Genomic DNA, 16,833 nt, shown 5'->3' on the forward strand with positions numbered 1-16,833 from the left:
GTAGATCTTTAGAAATAAGTATTCTTCATATGCATCCTCCTCCCTTTAAAAAATGTTTGTGTGGTGTGTGTTTTTGTAACACAAAAGTAATATGTTCACTGTAGAAATTTCAGAAATTTTATTATATATGTGTATATGTATGCGTATACATAAATATACATACATTTAATGAATACTTGATATAAGCAATCTAAGAAAATTTTTAATTAAATACACATTGAAATATTTTTTCATGTTAATAAATTTTCATTCATAGCATGATTACTTGGTCACACAGCACTATATTATAGAGCTATCACAAAATTTATTTAGTTCTACCTTGTTAGATATTAGGGTTTATTTCTTGGTTACTGTATATACAGCACAGTGGTACATGTCTTATACAAAATCTTCTGTGGTGCATATTTCTATGATTTTCTTAGAATGAATTCTCTTTCTACTTTGTGAGATAAGGAACTGATCTCCTTTCTCAAATTTAGCCAACAGATCCAATACTGGATTATGGAAGGTTTGGAAAGCACAGGGAGAGTGAAACAATAAAGAACTGAATCTGCAATTGTCTTCTCTGGGCTCATTACAGCCCACAGTTTCTGTTGCCAAAATTCCTGCTTATTAAACAGCCTGCCCCAAGATTCTCTCAGACTTTAATTGATCTATAGTTTCACTCATCCCTTTAATTACAGTCTTGCAGCACATAGAGACCCAAGCAGCTCAGCACATGAGCCATGTCAGGTTCAACCAGCAGAGTTCAACAGGTGAAAGTAATAAAAGGGATTTCAATCTTTATGTATTGCTGGTGGAGAAAAGCATTTCGGGAGACTCATGTGTGGGAGGTTGAGGTTTTGTGATAAGATTCACTGTAGAAGCAAAATAAAAAGACTGTCCCTGGGTTCTGAGTGTCTACTCTCCCTCTGTCCTGCCATGGAAAAAAATTGTCTTTGTCTGTCCCCATCTGGCTGGCTAGGTCTGTTCTCCGCTGCACTCTGGCTGGCACTGTACCCAGGCCTTTGAGGTCTGCCTGGCTGCTAAGACCTCATGGTGGTTGTGAAGAGAGAACAGGTAAACAAATGGGTGAGCATGTATTACCATGTGAGATAGAGAGAGTGCTTTCTTAAGCTTGGCTTATATAATCTTGGGCTTGGGAAAGACCAGGTACTCTTTCAAAATAACCAATCGCCTTAGTAGGTTTGGCTCAGTTGGTTGGAGCACTGTCCAGTGCACTGGAAGGTCATGGTTTTGATTTCCAGTGAGGGCACATACTTAGGTTGTGGGTTTGATCCCTGACCAGGCACATGTGGGAAGCAGCCAGTCAATGTGTTTCTCTCACATGGAAGTTTCTCCCTATCTTTCTCTCTCTCCTTTCCCCTCTCTCTAGAATCAATTTAAAAAAAATAACCAAGCAACTTTCCAATCTTTTGGGGACTTGCACTGGATCTTCCCCCTAATCAATTGATTTCCTAGATCTTCCTGCTTTTGTGCCCCTTATCCAATTAGATCCTTTGCCCAGACTAGACTAACAGGCCTTTATGGTCACTTTATTGGTTTTCATTCTGCATACTTCATAGTAGAAGCACCTCCTCCTACACCATATTGACTTCTACTGGGCATGCACCCCACAGAGGAATTTTCCCTCCTCTTTCCCTCACCAGCCAGCAGTTCCTCTGAGGCGAGAGGAGTGTTAATCCCCTTTCCTGGGCAATGCTGCCATGGCCTGGGAAGTGGGTGAAGCTGTAGCTTCATAGTGAAGCAGACTCAATATTGGATTCATTTTTCCAGTTTATTAGGCTCTTTAATGTCTAATTCTCTTTGCTCTCTTCCTTTATTAATATCTAGCTACCTATGCTAATATATGGACTTTTAAAGGGGCCCAAATAACCTAGCCATAGAAACATTTAACCACATTTTGGTGACATTCCTTAATCTTGCAACTGATATAACACCATTATCTTTGGCCCTTTATTTTGTCAAACAATTTAATCTCATTCTCAGCAAGAAGAATCTTTCCTTATCAGAACAGGAAAGTGGAAAAGGAAGTAGAGGGTTCTAATTGGTGAACAAGGGTGAAAACTGAATGTTAGCAATTTCTGCTTGTTATATCATCATTCCTCAAATGTTTACTAAAACTAGGTGAACCAGAAACTGTATTAGTCCCTAGAGGGAATATGACTTGAAGAAAAAAATATTTACTATTCAGAAGTAGTACTAGTTGAGGAGACTAGCAAATAGTGAACTGGACTATCTGACATGAGGACTGATCTTCCATTGTATAAAGACAGGGAAGATTGGTTACTGGTTGTTTCTGTTGATTCAAATCGGTAGGGGGATGAGTCCCAGATCTTGAATGTCATAAATATTAAGTTATTTAATAAATATGGGCAAGAAAATCCCTTTGGAGGGTGCAAAAACATTTAAATTCCTAAGTCTAACCTCAGGAATTTAAAATCTACTTAGAGAAATGATAGACTTATACATGAAATAGTGAATAACCAGTTATTAAAGGAATTATATAAGCAAAAAGAGTTAACATTTTAAAACAGAAAGAGGGATGGCATGGGAGGCTATCAGGAAGGCATATGGGAGTAAACTATACATTGAAGGATTTTTTTCTTCCTTGTATGTAGTTCAAATAGATTTACTAGGGTATATAGAATTGGAGTTGCAAGAAAATCTTGAGATAACACCACATAATACAATGAAATTAAATTTTACCTTTTCTTCTTACTTCATAAATATTTGGTGAGTATCTATGATGAGTGAGAAAATATGTCAAATTCCAGTGATATAAAGTTTCATAAGACATAGAATTATACTCAAGTTATAGTGAGAGAAAGATAACTACTTTTGCATTATACTTCATATTCAAAAGTTTATTCACATTAATATTTCAGCTCAAATAAAAACTGTGTAGGGTTGATATTATTATCTTCTCTTACCCATAAATATGAAACATACCACACCAAAAAATATACAAAACTGCAAAAGAAAACGAAAAACTGAGTCAGAGTTTGTTGCTTGCTCTAAATTACACAAGGCTGCAAAACACTTTATTTATTCTATACTATAGCTCCTGCTACGGAATTTTTTATACAAATAAAATTAGTGTTAAGCCTGATCATCCATGACTAGTTCTTCAGCTTAGTAATTTCACTGATCATTTTCATAATTGATTAGTTTTATATTTGTCTTTTCCATATTTTAGAAATGTATTACTCCAACAGTTAGGTAACAGAGATCCCAGCATCTACAAATAAATTATCTGCTTTCTGTGACATTTACTAAGAGTCAAGGATTTGGCCTAACTCATTAGTCAGCTTCACATAATTTTCCATGTATTTTCATTACATTTTGTACTAAAACCTTCATTTTATTTTTTTCAACATTAATAGCTTTAAATAAGCTTTAATCTATTATTTTGATATTATCAAATATATATTTAATATATAAAATGTATTATTATACAGTATCTTACCTAATAATAGACAAACATGTAAATTGACCATACCTTCACCATGGCCCGGGGCCAGAACAGCAAAGCCTGATGGCCCCGGGGCCAGAGCAGCGAAGCCTGATGGCTCCGGGGCTGTCTCCGGCCAGATCCCGGCCAGAGCGAAGGCCTGGGTCCCGGGTGCCAGAGGCAAACTGGTGTCAGCAGCCAAGGGAAGGGAAGGCCTATTGCACAAATCTCTTTGTGCAACAGGTCTTTAGTTTATTAATATTATCTATAATAAAATATATGTATTAATCCTATCTAATAAAAGAGAAACATGGTAATTGGCATAAGACCGCTACCCTTCCCATTGGCTAATCAGGGCAATATGCAAATTAACTGCCAGCCAAGATGGCGGCTGGCAGCCAGGCAGCTTGAAACTAACATGAGGCTTGCTTGCTTCAGTGACAGAGGACTCCAACATTCCCCACCTGCTGCTGCAGGCCTCTGAGCTGCAACTCTAAGCAACTATGTAACAAATATAGAAGCTAAACAAAACCCCAGAAACCTGCTTTAGTCCACTGGGCTTCAGCCAGCAGGATCACAACATTGTAAGCAAAGGCCAGAAACCTACTTTCAGCAGCGGAGGCCTAAGAGCTGGAGCCAAGCCTCAAAGCTAAAGCTGGCCCAGAATTTTAAAAAAAAGAAAGGAAAATAGGAGCGGTTAGGAGCTTCAGTCACCCCCAGCCTGAAAACAGCCCTCAGGCCCTCACCCAGACTGGCCAGGCACCCCAGTGGGGACCCCCACCCTGAAGGGTGTGTGACCAGCTGCAAACAGTCATCATCCCCTCACCCAGGCTGGCCAGGCACCCCAGTGGGGACCCCCACCCTGAAGGATGTGTGACCAGCTGCAAACAGCCATCATCCCCTCACCCAGGCTGGCCAGGCAACCCAGTGGGGACCCCCACCCTGATCCAGGACACCCTTCAGGGCAAACCAGCCGGCACCCACCTGTGCACCAGACATCTACCCTATATAGTAAAAGGGTAATATGCCTCCCAGCACCGGGATCAGCGGAGCCGCGAGGCCTCCCGGCACCGGGATCAGCGTGACAGGGGGCAGCACCCAACCCCCTGATCGCCCTGTGGCTCTGTGTGTGATGGGGGGGGGGGGGCACAACCTCCCTATTGGCCCTGCTCTGTTCGTGACAGGGGAAGGCGCCCCAACCCCCTGATCATCCCTGCTCTGTGCCTGATAGGGGGGAGCTCCCCAACCCCCTGATCGCCCTGTGGCTCTGTGTGTGACAAGGTGCGGCGCCCCAACTCCCTGATGGGCCCTGCTCTGTGCGTGACAGGGAGTAGTGCCCCAACCCCCTGATTGGCCCTGCTCTGTGCGTGACAGGGGTTGGTGCCCCAACTCCCCAATAGGCCCTACTCTGAGCCCGACCAGGGTCTGCACCTATGGATTGGGCCTGCCCTCTGCCACCCGGAAGCAGGCCTAAGCCAGCTGGTCATTATCTCCCGAGGGGTCTCAGACTGTGAGAGGGCACAGGCCCGGCTGAGGGACCCCCCTCCCCCCCGAGTGCACAAATTTTTGTGCACCGGGCCTCTAGTATATTATAATATCCTATTGTTTGTTGTAATGTTATGTGAGTTATTTAATTTTAAATATATACTTTTATTAATGTCTGATAGAAATTGAAAGACTATAAATACATTTTCCATCCTATATAATAAAAACCTAATATGCTAAGTGTTCAGTTGTCCAGTCAGCCATTCAACCAATCAAAGCATAATATGCTAATGATATGCATAGGCCACTCAACCGCTCACTATGATGTGTACTGACCACCAGTGGGCAGACACTCCAATTGGTAGGTTAGCTTGCTGCTGGGGTCCGGCCAATCAGGACTGAGTGAGACTGGCCAGACATGCCCTGGAGACCTCCCACAGTCCCTCCCCAGCTGGCCAACCTCCCATGACCCTCCCCAGCCCTGATTGTGTACCAGTGGGGTCCCTCGGCCTGGCCTGCACCCTCTCATAATCCGGGCTTAGGGACTATCCCTTGAGTGCATGATTTTCATGCACCGGGCCTCTAGTATTTATATAAAAAGTTAATAAGATCTATGATTTCCAAAGATCTGGCAGTTGCTATAATATTTAAAGATGTACAGATACACAACTTTTAGGAAATATTTTTGGAGAAACCATTATATATCAGGTGTTGTACTGGGCACTTTTGCATATCTTTTTGTATGTAATTTTCAAAACAAGCCTCTAAGTTGAAGTGCTCCCTATTTTACAGGTGAGGAAAAGCTCTCAGAAATATTTATAAGCTCAGTTAATGTTATATCTGGCAAATGAGAGAACCAGGAGGTGTCTAAAGGAATGACTTTTATCTCAGAATTGGGAGGTGGGAAAAGGAAGCATCTATGACATTATTTTCTTATGATGCTTAAGTTGCTCACTATGATCAGCCTAGCACTATGAATGACATGTTCACAAATCTGATGTCTTCTTTGCTTATTTGCTGATGAAGCTCAGATGTAGAAGAACATTACGGAAAAAGAATAAGTCCATTGCCACTGTAACAAACTTTGTTTTTCTTCTTGATGGATTTGCCTTAACTTTGCAACTGATTTCAGCTGTTCTTATTCAAATGTGTGTGGGAAACAGTTTATTGTCTTCACTATCTGATAAGCATAGACAGAGAACCCCTGAAGGCTAGGTGCCTTTGAAGCCCTAGCAAAGTTTGGAGCTAGGTGCCACCTCTGTTTGTCCAGACAGTGGTAGCTGAAACTACTCCCCCATTTATTATTATATAAATCCTTGCTGATGGGCTAGTCTGCCTGTTGCCAGGGGTCACCTGCCTAAGGGCTATGCTATGGGTGTATCCCAAATGAATAAAAGCTTGGTGAGGCCTGACCACAGGTGGAAGTCCTTCTCCTTGAGTTGGACTTGCTCACCTGGTCCCCCAATATTTCAAATTATCTCTTGTCTTTTCATTTTCATTTGTGTGCGGCTCTGCTTCCAGTTCCTGAACCCTGACCCACGCAGGACTTGGGAAGGAAACACTCAACAAATGTGTAGTCTTATTTTGTCTCATTATCCAGACCACCAACCACCAGTAACCCTCTCCTCTCACTCTCATAATTTCTACCCCACACTGCATTTATTTTCATTAAAAACAATTGTTTTAACAGAAGGTACTTTTGAGAATTCCCTCCTAAATAATACTGTCATTTGAAAAAGAATGACATTGTTCTTCTGGTGAAAGTAAAGTATTCTTGCAAACATTGTTAATAACAGTACAATCTCACATACTACTTAGAACATAAACTAGAAGACATAACATCTAGCATTTATTAAGCATACCTTATACATTTCAGGCACTTCTCTTAATCTTCTCAACTGGGCATCTCCAAAAAGATAAGGAAAGGAAACTAAGTCTGGACTGAGAAGTAACTTACCCAAAGTCATGCAAATAATTAGTGGTAGAACCAGATGCAATGTTTGATGCTAAGTTAGAGAACCACCTACTATTAGCAAGAGCTTACGGTAAGGCTATTGTTTATTTTTTTCCAAATTTCAACTTCTTCCCCTTTAAATGAGAGCTTTTAATAGCTGTCCTGCTTACCCTGCAGGCTGTTTGAGGAGATCAAGGGAATCACTGGATGGAAGTAAGACCATTTTGCACAAAGCATAAAACTACATAAATACAAGGTTTTGTCAGTCTGTCTAATGCATCTCCCTTTGTTATTGAATAGATGTTTATTAAGCACTTGTTTTCAGTACCAATGTTCTAGACTTTGAAAGTTTGCTCAAAGATAATAAAATATATAATTATCGGTATAATATATACAAAAATGTTTGAAATTTTCTCCCTAGATGCTCCGCAAGGAGGAGTAAGATTGAAGCCTAATGCAGTTATGAAGGTTTGGCTCAGAATACATATTCCAGTTGTCTTCCAGTGTGGCTTTACTGTGCAGAGAAGAAAGCCAAAACAAGATGTCTCCAACTTATTTTCATCTGGTGATCCAAGTTAGATTCAAGTTCCACAGCACATGCAATTACATGAGACATGGACTGAGATAAGGGGATAATGAACATATAGTTTATCGATTGGGATTATAGCAAATTGGCATGGTTCTGGAAACAAACTCTCTGAGGCTTGCTGGTTTAGCAGAACTGGCTTCTTGATCGTAGAAAGGTGGCACGATGTTGGACACTAAAGCTATCATCACCTGCCGGGGTCCAACCCCAGCAGGTCCAGGGGTCCCCAAAGGTGTGGACGGAGTCGGCGAAGAAGGAAGGACACGGAGACAGTGTTCAGTTGATCAGCAGCCTAGCCAGGATCTCCAGCCAGGCTCTCCAGCCAAGTTCTGGTCTGGATCTCCAGCGAAGTTCTGCTTCGGATCTCCAGCCAGGTTCTGTGTCCATGTTCTCTTGCTAGGTTCTCCAGGTTCTCCAGCCAGGTTCTGTAGCCAAGTTCCCTCGCTAGGTTCTCCAGCCAGGTTCTGTAGCCAGGTTCTAGTCAGGTTCTCTTGCCAATTTCTGTAGTCAGGTTCAGTCCAGGATCTTTTGCCATGTTCTCTCGTAGGTTCTGTCTCTAGGTTCTGAGGCCAGTGTCTGTCCAGGATCTTTTGCCATGTTCTCTCCAGCGAAGTTCTTCTGTCTCTAGAGAACGTTCTGTGTAGGTTCTGTGCCTAGGTTCTGTCTCCTTTAGTTCTGTGTTCTAAGTTCTGTATTCTAAGTTCTGAGTTCTAAGTTCTGTCTCTTGCTGTCTTATTACATCTGTATTTATACCAGTTGATTCAATCCTATCAATCTCTATTACAAAGGTTAGGGCGTTTCTTATCTCCATTCCAGGGAGTAAAGATTATGTAGCTTAAGCATGATTGTTCGTAGTTAAAGTGATTAATTACCCGCCTGGCACTTAGTTAAGAGGTTTTATTCCCTCCCTGACTTCAGGGGAAAATCCCTACCTGGGGAAACAACCTTTCTCAGAGACCTTGGTTAAAACACATAGTGCCAAGAAGGTGAGCAAACATATTAAGAACAGTATGCCATATATGCCAGGTCCCTTGAAACAGCAAGCATGGACCGGCTCCCGGCAAATTCCCCCTTTTTTATTTTTTAAAAGCCAGGCATTAAAAAGAAAAACCCCAAATGCTCTCTTGTATCCATTTTAAGAGTAGGATTGGCACTTTCCGCTATTACCTGAGTCCTGATCTATCATCCCAGGGAGAGATTGCCAATCCTGCACTTTCCCAGGGTGGAAAGGCTGCAGTGGGGTTAAGGATAAGGCTCCTTGGGCCTACCTCCTCCCATGCCTTTACATTTACCTTTCCTTCCTCAGAAAAGCATGGACATACTTCTTGTATAAAACGTTCTGTCTGACTGGGAGTAACCTTAATTCCTCTGCTAGCAAGCATATATGTTAAAAGATCAATACAGAGTCTTTTTTCTTTAGACTCAGTATGGCATATCTTCTTAATCTAAAGATCAATACAGAGTCTTCTTTCTTTGGACTCAGTATGGCACATCTTCTCAATCTAAGGATCAATACAGAGTCTTCTTTCTTTGGACTCAGTATGGCACATCTTCTCAATCTAAGTTCTGTACTATCCACCTTCTTACCCTACTTATCTTCTATAGGGGGGTCTGTAGCACCCTGGTGGAGTCCTATCCGTCCCGAGTGTGGGGGTTCTCAATGGAGGGGGCTTACCTAGGGGAATCCTGTTCCAGGGGTTCCCAAAGGTGTGGACGGAGTTGGCGAAGACTATCCACCCTCTTCCTACGGTGGAGTCCGATCCGTCCCGAGTGCAGGGCGCTTACCTAGGGGTCCCTGTTCGGGCGCCAGATGCCGGGGTCCAACCCCAGCAGGTCCAGGGGTCCCCAAAGGTGTGGACGGAGTCGGCGAAGAAGGAAGGACACGGAGACAGTGTTCAGTTGATCAGCAGCCTAGCCAGGATCTCCAGCCAGGCTCTCCAGCCAAGTTCTGGTCTGGATCTCCAGCGAAGTTCTGCTTCGGATCTCCAGCCAGGTTCTGTGTCCATGTTCTCTTGCTAGGTTCTCCAGGTTCTCCAGCCAGGTTCTGTAGCCAAGTTCCCTCGCTAGGTTCTCCAGCCAGGTTCTGTAGCCAGGTTCTAGTCAGGTTCTCTTGCCAATTTCTGTAGTCAGGTTCAGTCCAGGATCTTTTGCCATGTTCTCTCGTAGGTTCTGTCTCTAGGTTCTGAGGCCAGTGTCTGTCCAGGATCTTTTGCTATGTTCTCTCCAGCGAAGTTCTTCTGTCTCTAGAGAACGTTCTGTGTAGGTTCTGTGCCTAGGTTCTGTCTCCTTTAGTTCTGTGTTCTAAGTTCTGTATTCTAAGTTCTGAGTTCTAAGTTCTGTCTCTTGCTGTCTTATTACATCTGTATTTATACCAGTTGATTCAATCCTATCAATCTCTATTACAAAGGTTAGGGCGTTTCTTATCTCCATTCCAGGGAGTAAAGATTATGTAGCTTAAGCATGATTGTTCGTAGTTAAAGTGATTAATTACCCGCCTGGCACTTAGTTAAGAGGTTTTATTCCCTCCCTGACTTCAGGGGAAAATCCCTACCTGGGGAAACAACCTTTCTCAGAGACCTTGGTTAAAACACATAGTGCCAAGAAGGTGAGCAAACATATTAAGAACAGTATGCCATATATGCCAGGTCCCTTGAAACAGCAAGCATGGACCGGCTCCCGGCAATCACCACTTCATAAATTTACACATAAAGTTTCTGGATTGGATGACAGTGGTGCTGTTCCAGAAGCAGTAACTGTATTTAGCAGGTCAGACTGAGGCAGTCCTATATTCATATATGGAATAGGGGATGCCTCCTGATATGACAATCAGCTTTCTGATCATGGCAGGAGAAGCGACTCCATTGGCAGCCTGGTTCTACAGTATAGACTTGAGAATAGATCCTGTGATCTCATCCTGTAGGTTTATATTTAGCCATCTTAATAATTCTGATATGTTCTAAAAGATCCATCCATTCAACTTTTTTTCAGTGAAATCTGTTCTCTGCCTCAGAATCTTAAATCAGTACAAAACTCTAAGAGAACATATAGAACACAGAAAAGGGATGGTTTTTGAAGGCTATTTTAAAAAGTAATTCAGTGATTGAGTTGAATAATAATTGACCCTGATATAACTCCTATTGTGATTTCTTCCTTTTTCAGTCCTAGTTATTATCTGCTTTCTTATCTATTCCTCATGTGTTGTCTTGTCATTCAGAGGAAAAGTAAGAGTAGACTGTACATCAAGCTATAACATCTGCAAGGAAATATTCTTTTAAAATGCAATGTCAGATTTCAAAATTGAATTTTTTAATTCCTCCTCAATATGGTGCAAATATTTTTATTCAAGTCAAAGTCATTTTTCACTTTAGTTTCAAATATATTCTCTCTCTTTCTCTCTTTTTACTTAAAAATCATTACTGCTAAAACATCTGTCTTTTAATTGTGTAGGGGCTTTACAAAGCAAGGGTTTTATTTTTCTTTGATACAGTCACATACCTTTCAAATGAACTCAAAACAGCATTGGAACTATCGACTATTTTCAAGCTCAGAATGAGGGCAAACAGCAATGTATAATTAATCTTTGGTGTGTCTTATATACCTGTCCCATCTCACTCACAGTCACTAATCTTGAATAAGGTGGTTATATTTTTTCAGACTAAGAACATTCAGAGTTCCCACAATCTATATAATAAAAGCCTAAGCGACCATTACAGAGGAACAACCAGAACGACCGGTTGCTATGATGTGCACTGACCACCAGGGGGCAGACGCTCAATGCAGGAGCTGCCCCCTGGCGGTCAGAGCACTCCCACAGGAGGAGCACCACTCAGCCAGAAGCCAGGCTCACAGCTGGCGAGTACAGAGGTGGTAGCGGAAGCTTCTCCTGTCTCAGCAGCAGCATTAAGGAACAGTGAGCCAAGTGGTAAGGAGTGAGAGATTTCAGATTGTGACAGGGACTTCTGCCGAGGGGTCATAGACTGTGAAAGGGTGCAGGCCAGGCTGAGGGTCACCCCCCTCCAGTGCACAAATTTCGTGTTTAATATAGTTTAATATAACTATGTACCACTAACCTCACTCTCATAGGAGATGGTGTTTTAGAGAAGCATTTCTTGTATAATTTGAAAATGGTATAAAGAGACTTGGACTATTAGAAAATACACTGTAAGAGTCAAAACTTAAATTCTGTACATAGCTTTGCTACTAACTAGTTGTATGAATAGAATTGTCATCTTTCTGGGCCTCATTTTTCTCATCTACAAAATGAGAAGATTGAACTGGAAAATTCATGTGTATGGTTATTTAACCACCATTTGTTGAAACCAACCAAATGCCAACTCATATGCTTAGAGTTGATGCTATAGAGATGGATGAGATGATGATCCCTGCTTAAAGAATTACAACATCTGTTTAATAATAATAACTCATAATGATCACTAATTACTCTCTCAATTATGAGTCAAATAAACATGTTTCTCTTTTCCTCATGATGTATGTTTGTGTGCATGTGGGTGCTTCTGCACACACACACAACCAACCTCTTACAGGAGAAAATTAATTGTAGAAAAGTTCAAACGAAGACAGACTTCACAGAGATAACTTTTAATTAAAGAAGGTCTACACAGAAGATAGAAGATGAAGATTTACTCATTGCATTTCATTTTCATTTACTTTGTCCTTTTGGAGAGAGGTTAACTGTGAGAAGCTTATAAAAACCTTGACGAAATTGAGTAAATTGTAGAGAAAAAAATATTTCCACATAGTTTTGTAATTAATGGGTCATTACTGAAGTCAGAACCCTGCTCTGGGACATCTCCCACTTACACAGCAACCAAGGAGTTGACTCACCTTGATGATTGTTTTTCTGGGTTGAGGAGGAAATTTGAGAATTTTGGGGGAAAAAAATTACATAAGAGAATGTCAAATCCAAGGATTCAGACTCAGAATCTCTAAGGTGAGTACTACCTCTGTAACTTAGTAAGTACATGTTTGATCTAATAAATGACCCTAGGCAACTCAGTCCCATTGGGCAATACCTTTTTTAAAGTGGTGACCACTTTTGTCTACCTCATAGGAAGATTGAGACATTCAAAATGGTTCTTTTTGCAGTCTTTAAAGAGGGTCATGCATGTTAGATGGGAGGGTATATTTTGGGAGGTAAAATGGAAAGAGTGGTAAGTGTTGGAAATGGGAAGTTACATTAGGTAACAGCCATTCAGTTCAGAACTCTATGGGCTTTAGAGATAACTCAGTTTCATATTCTCACTATACGAATGTCAAAGAAAGCCCATTTTTTTTAAAAAAAACAACAACTATTAAGTAAGATGTGTGTCATATTAAACTTCCACATAGTTAGCTAACTAAAAATTAGCAGCAACAATTAGTCATATAGATATTTCATGAGTTCAGAAATCTTTAGGACAGTGACTTTTTAAGTGATTTTTGTTTTGTGTTTTGATATTTCTACTGTGAGTATTTACATATTAACTAATTCACTAGACAATTCTAGATTTCTAGAGTTAGTTTTATGCTCTAAAAGTATACTCTCTCAGGGCAAGCTATCTCTCAGAGAAAAAAAGGCATAACATTAAAAAAATATTTAAACTTTAAATCTCTAAATATATGTTTTAGAAATATCCAGGCTTCTGAACTCTGATGGCTGCAGATTTCCTCCTGTTTCCTCTAAGCTTTTGCCCTTGGAAGATGGTTATCTTGGCTCTGTTTAGGAAAAAAGCCTGCCTCTAAACCAAATGACGCATTTCCAATCTGCCCTCACTTGCTCTATTTATTCAGAGATAATTTCAAGATAGAAAAGTTGCAGTGGTTGTTAAGAGACAATTACCATGGGTTCCCCGCATTGCTGTACTTCCTCTGAGCTGAGACATTAATTACCCTTTATTTCAGAATGTTCATGTGGTCCAGAGCCCTGGAAGATTGTGATAGTGTCTCTTTTTCAACAAAGGAAAGATAGGCTTATGGCTATTATCAAATATCCAGATTTCCTAAATTCAGGATTTCTTTCCTGTCATGTATCCTAGTATATGCAGATGTCACTTGGCACTATTTTTGCTGCCCTTTGGGAATCAGGCCTTAGGGTACCAGTGCAAACTTGCTGACCCTCAGGCTGCTTCTCTTAGTTGCTGACCTACTAATAGTCTTGTGTCTTCTACCAACAGCCATACATGGTGGCAGACAAACATGTTATCTTGCAAGAAAAATCTCACTCTTCCCAGCTCTTGGCAGTGATTATGGTACCTTATTCACAAGACTCTTTCCATCAAAGAGAATTAATTTAATCCCATTCCTATTTGATAAAGATTGCTTTATAAATATGCATGTGATGCCAAACTACCAAAGGCAATGTGAGGGTAAGTATGGGAGAAGGCTTCCTAGATCTTCATAAATCAAAGAGGAAGAGAAGCCATGTATGACCCTTGCAAGCATTTCATCCATCTTGCTTCAACCCTGGGGATGACAAAAATGACACATGGAAAAATAAGAGAACAAAACCAGAGAAAAAGGCACCAGCCCTGACTCTAGCTATAGCCAAGCCACTCATCTGTCACTACACTACTACGTTGGAGAATGTACTTCCTTATTGTTTAAGGCAATTTGATTCAAGTTCTTTTGATTACTTTTATCCAAATTGACTCAGTTGATACTGTAGCCTATGAGCCATGTCACCATGTGTTCCCTCTGGGATCCACTACAATGACATAGATCGCCAAATACTTATTTCATTTAGTTTTCTGTTTTCTTATAATATACATACAGAAGATGGCATAAAAATTATAAGTACAACAGAAATTATCACATTAAGTAATAAAATATTGACAGTATCCCACACAAGGACCTCTTCATAACCACAACTCTCCCCTGTCCCTCTAGAGGTAATTACTTTACAGAATTTTGTCGTAAACATTTCCCTGCCTTTTTAAAAAGAGCTTCACTTCCTGAATATGCATCCCTAAAGAATATAATTTAGCTTTGCCTGCTTTTGAACTGTATATACATGGAATCATACTCTATTATTTTTTGTCTAGCGTCTTTGTCAATTTCCATGTGACTTCCATCAATTTGCTGTGCAGAACTTCCATTTTTTCATTTTTTTTTTGTTGCATACTATTCCATTGCATATATATGCCAGTATTTATTTATACATAATATTGGCATTTGGTTGTTTTTTATCTGGGACAAAGAACAAAAATTACGACATCCACATCCTTATACTGATATCTTAGTACCTATCTCCAAGATATTATCTAGGTTATACACCTAAAGAAAAATTTCTGTATCACAGAATGTAGGTATTTTTTAATATTTATATTCACAGCAAAAGCATATGAGATTACCCATGATAATAAATTCTTGTGTTATTCAACTTTTTAACTGTTGCTAAAAACTTAATCTCATTGTGTTTTTAATTTGCATTTTTTGTGATTGCTAATTGAGGAACTTTTAATATGTTTGTTAGGCCCTTTGGCTATGCTCTGCTGTGATTTACATGTACAAATGTTTTGCCCATTTCTTTATTGTGTTGCTGGATTTTTAAAGTTTAATTGTTGGAGTGCTTTATGTAATCTAGGTACTAGTTCCAGATACTGTGGAATCAATATCTTCTTCCAACATCAGTAACTTCCTTTCATTTCTTTATAGTATTTGAATGACTTAAGTTTAAAATATTAATACCGTCAAATGCATCACTTTTGTTATGGTTATCACTTTTAGGTCATGAAGATGTTCTACATTACCTTAGGAAAGCTTTAAAACTTTAACTTTTATAAGTAAGATTTTAATTCACATGAAATTTATTTTTGCATGCTGTATGATAAATGTCAGCCTTTTGCCTCAGCAAATTCATTCCTCACTCACCTATGATCCCATCACAATAATCAATCAAGTGTCCACTTCAGTGGCAACCTGTTTCTAAATTCTTCACATATTTATTCAAAGGATAATGAGATGATCACTAGATATAAAATAAAAACACAAAGCTGTACTTATTGTTTACTAGGGTAAGGAAGAGGTCTGCACACCAAGAACAGTCTCTGAGGAGAAAGACAGCTGATCATATTTAAGGTTCTGGGGAAGCATGCATTTTCAGAAATCTAATGGAACTGGCATAATCTAGATGAGTGGTTAACTCAGATAAGACTGTTACTGATTGACACTGAGAAGTGGTTCATTGGTGTTGGTCTGTTATGGATTGGCTGATTTTCAGAAGAGAGGGGTGATACTGATTTTTTGGCTTACAAAGTGTCTTCACTAAGACAGGTTATTATTCATTATTTAACAAGCTTAAAACTGGTTCAGACAATGACCTGTGACCATGACTAACGAATAATCAATCTTTTCCTACCTTTGTGGAGACTTTTTAAAACATCAGTTTTTTTGGTCTATTTGTCTAACCAGGTACCAATTTCATTCTGTTTTAATTACTGTAACTTTATGATGAGTCTTAATATTTGGTATGATATGTTCTTCCACTTTATTTTTTTTCCAAGACAGTCTTAGATATTCTCATCTATTTCACTTCTTTATAAATTTTAGAAGATGATTTTTAAATTATAAACACACAAACTTGTGATTTTGTTTGTATTGCATTGAAACCTGAGATCCATTTTAGAGAATTTATGTCTCTATAATATTGACTCTTTTAATCTAAGAATATGAAGCACTCTTTTCACTTCTTCATGTATTTTTTCACATCACTCAAAAATTTTAGCATTTTCTATATCTTGTACATCTTTTGCTAGCATTATTTCTAGGTACATCATAAATTATTTTATACTATCACTAGAGGCCTGATGCATGAAATTTGTGCATGGAGAGGGGATCCCCTCAGCCCAGCCTTCACCCTCTCCAATCTGGGACCCCTTGGGGGATGTCTGACTGCTGGTTTAAGCCTGATTCCAGGGACATCCCTCTCACAATCCGGGACTGCTGCTCCTAACTTTTCACCTGCCTACCTGCCTGATCACCCCTAACTGTGCGCCCTGCTGGCCCGGTAGCTCCACACAGCCTGCTGTTTGATCGTCATCTGGTTGTTTTGGTTGTGACAGCCCCTGCCTTTTTATATATTAGGATGAATGGCATATTTAATTCCTAACTACTTATTTCTGGTAGATCGTATTTAACTTATTTCTGTATGCTTAGTTTGTATCTATAACATTATTAAGTTTTCTTACTTATTTTCATCATTTATCAATATAATATTTTTGAACCTGCAATGTAGATAATAATGCAATCTCTTTTGTTTCTTTCCTATTCTTTTACCTTTTATTTTTATACCTTGTCATTTACTTTACTAATTACATTTCTAGTAAAATATTGAATAGAAGTTTTGATAATCTAGAA

The sequence above is a fragment of the Myotis myotis genome, unplaced genomic scaffold, assembly GCF_014108235.1.
Source record: "Myotis myotis isolate mMyoMyo1 unplaced genomic scaffold, mMyoMyo1.p scaffold_m19_p_2, whole genome shotgun sequence".
NCBI lineage: Eukaryota > Metazoa > Chordata > Mammalia > Chiroptera > Vespertilionidae > Myotis > Myotis myotis.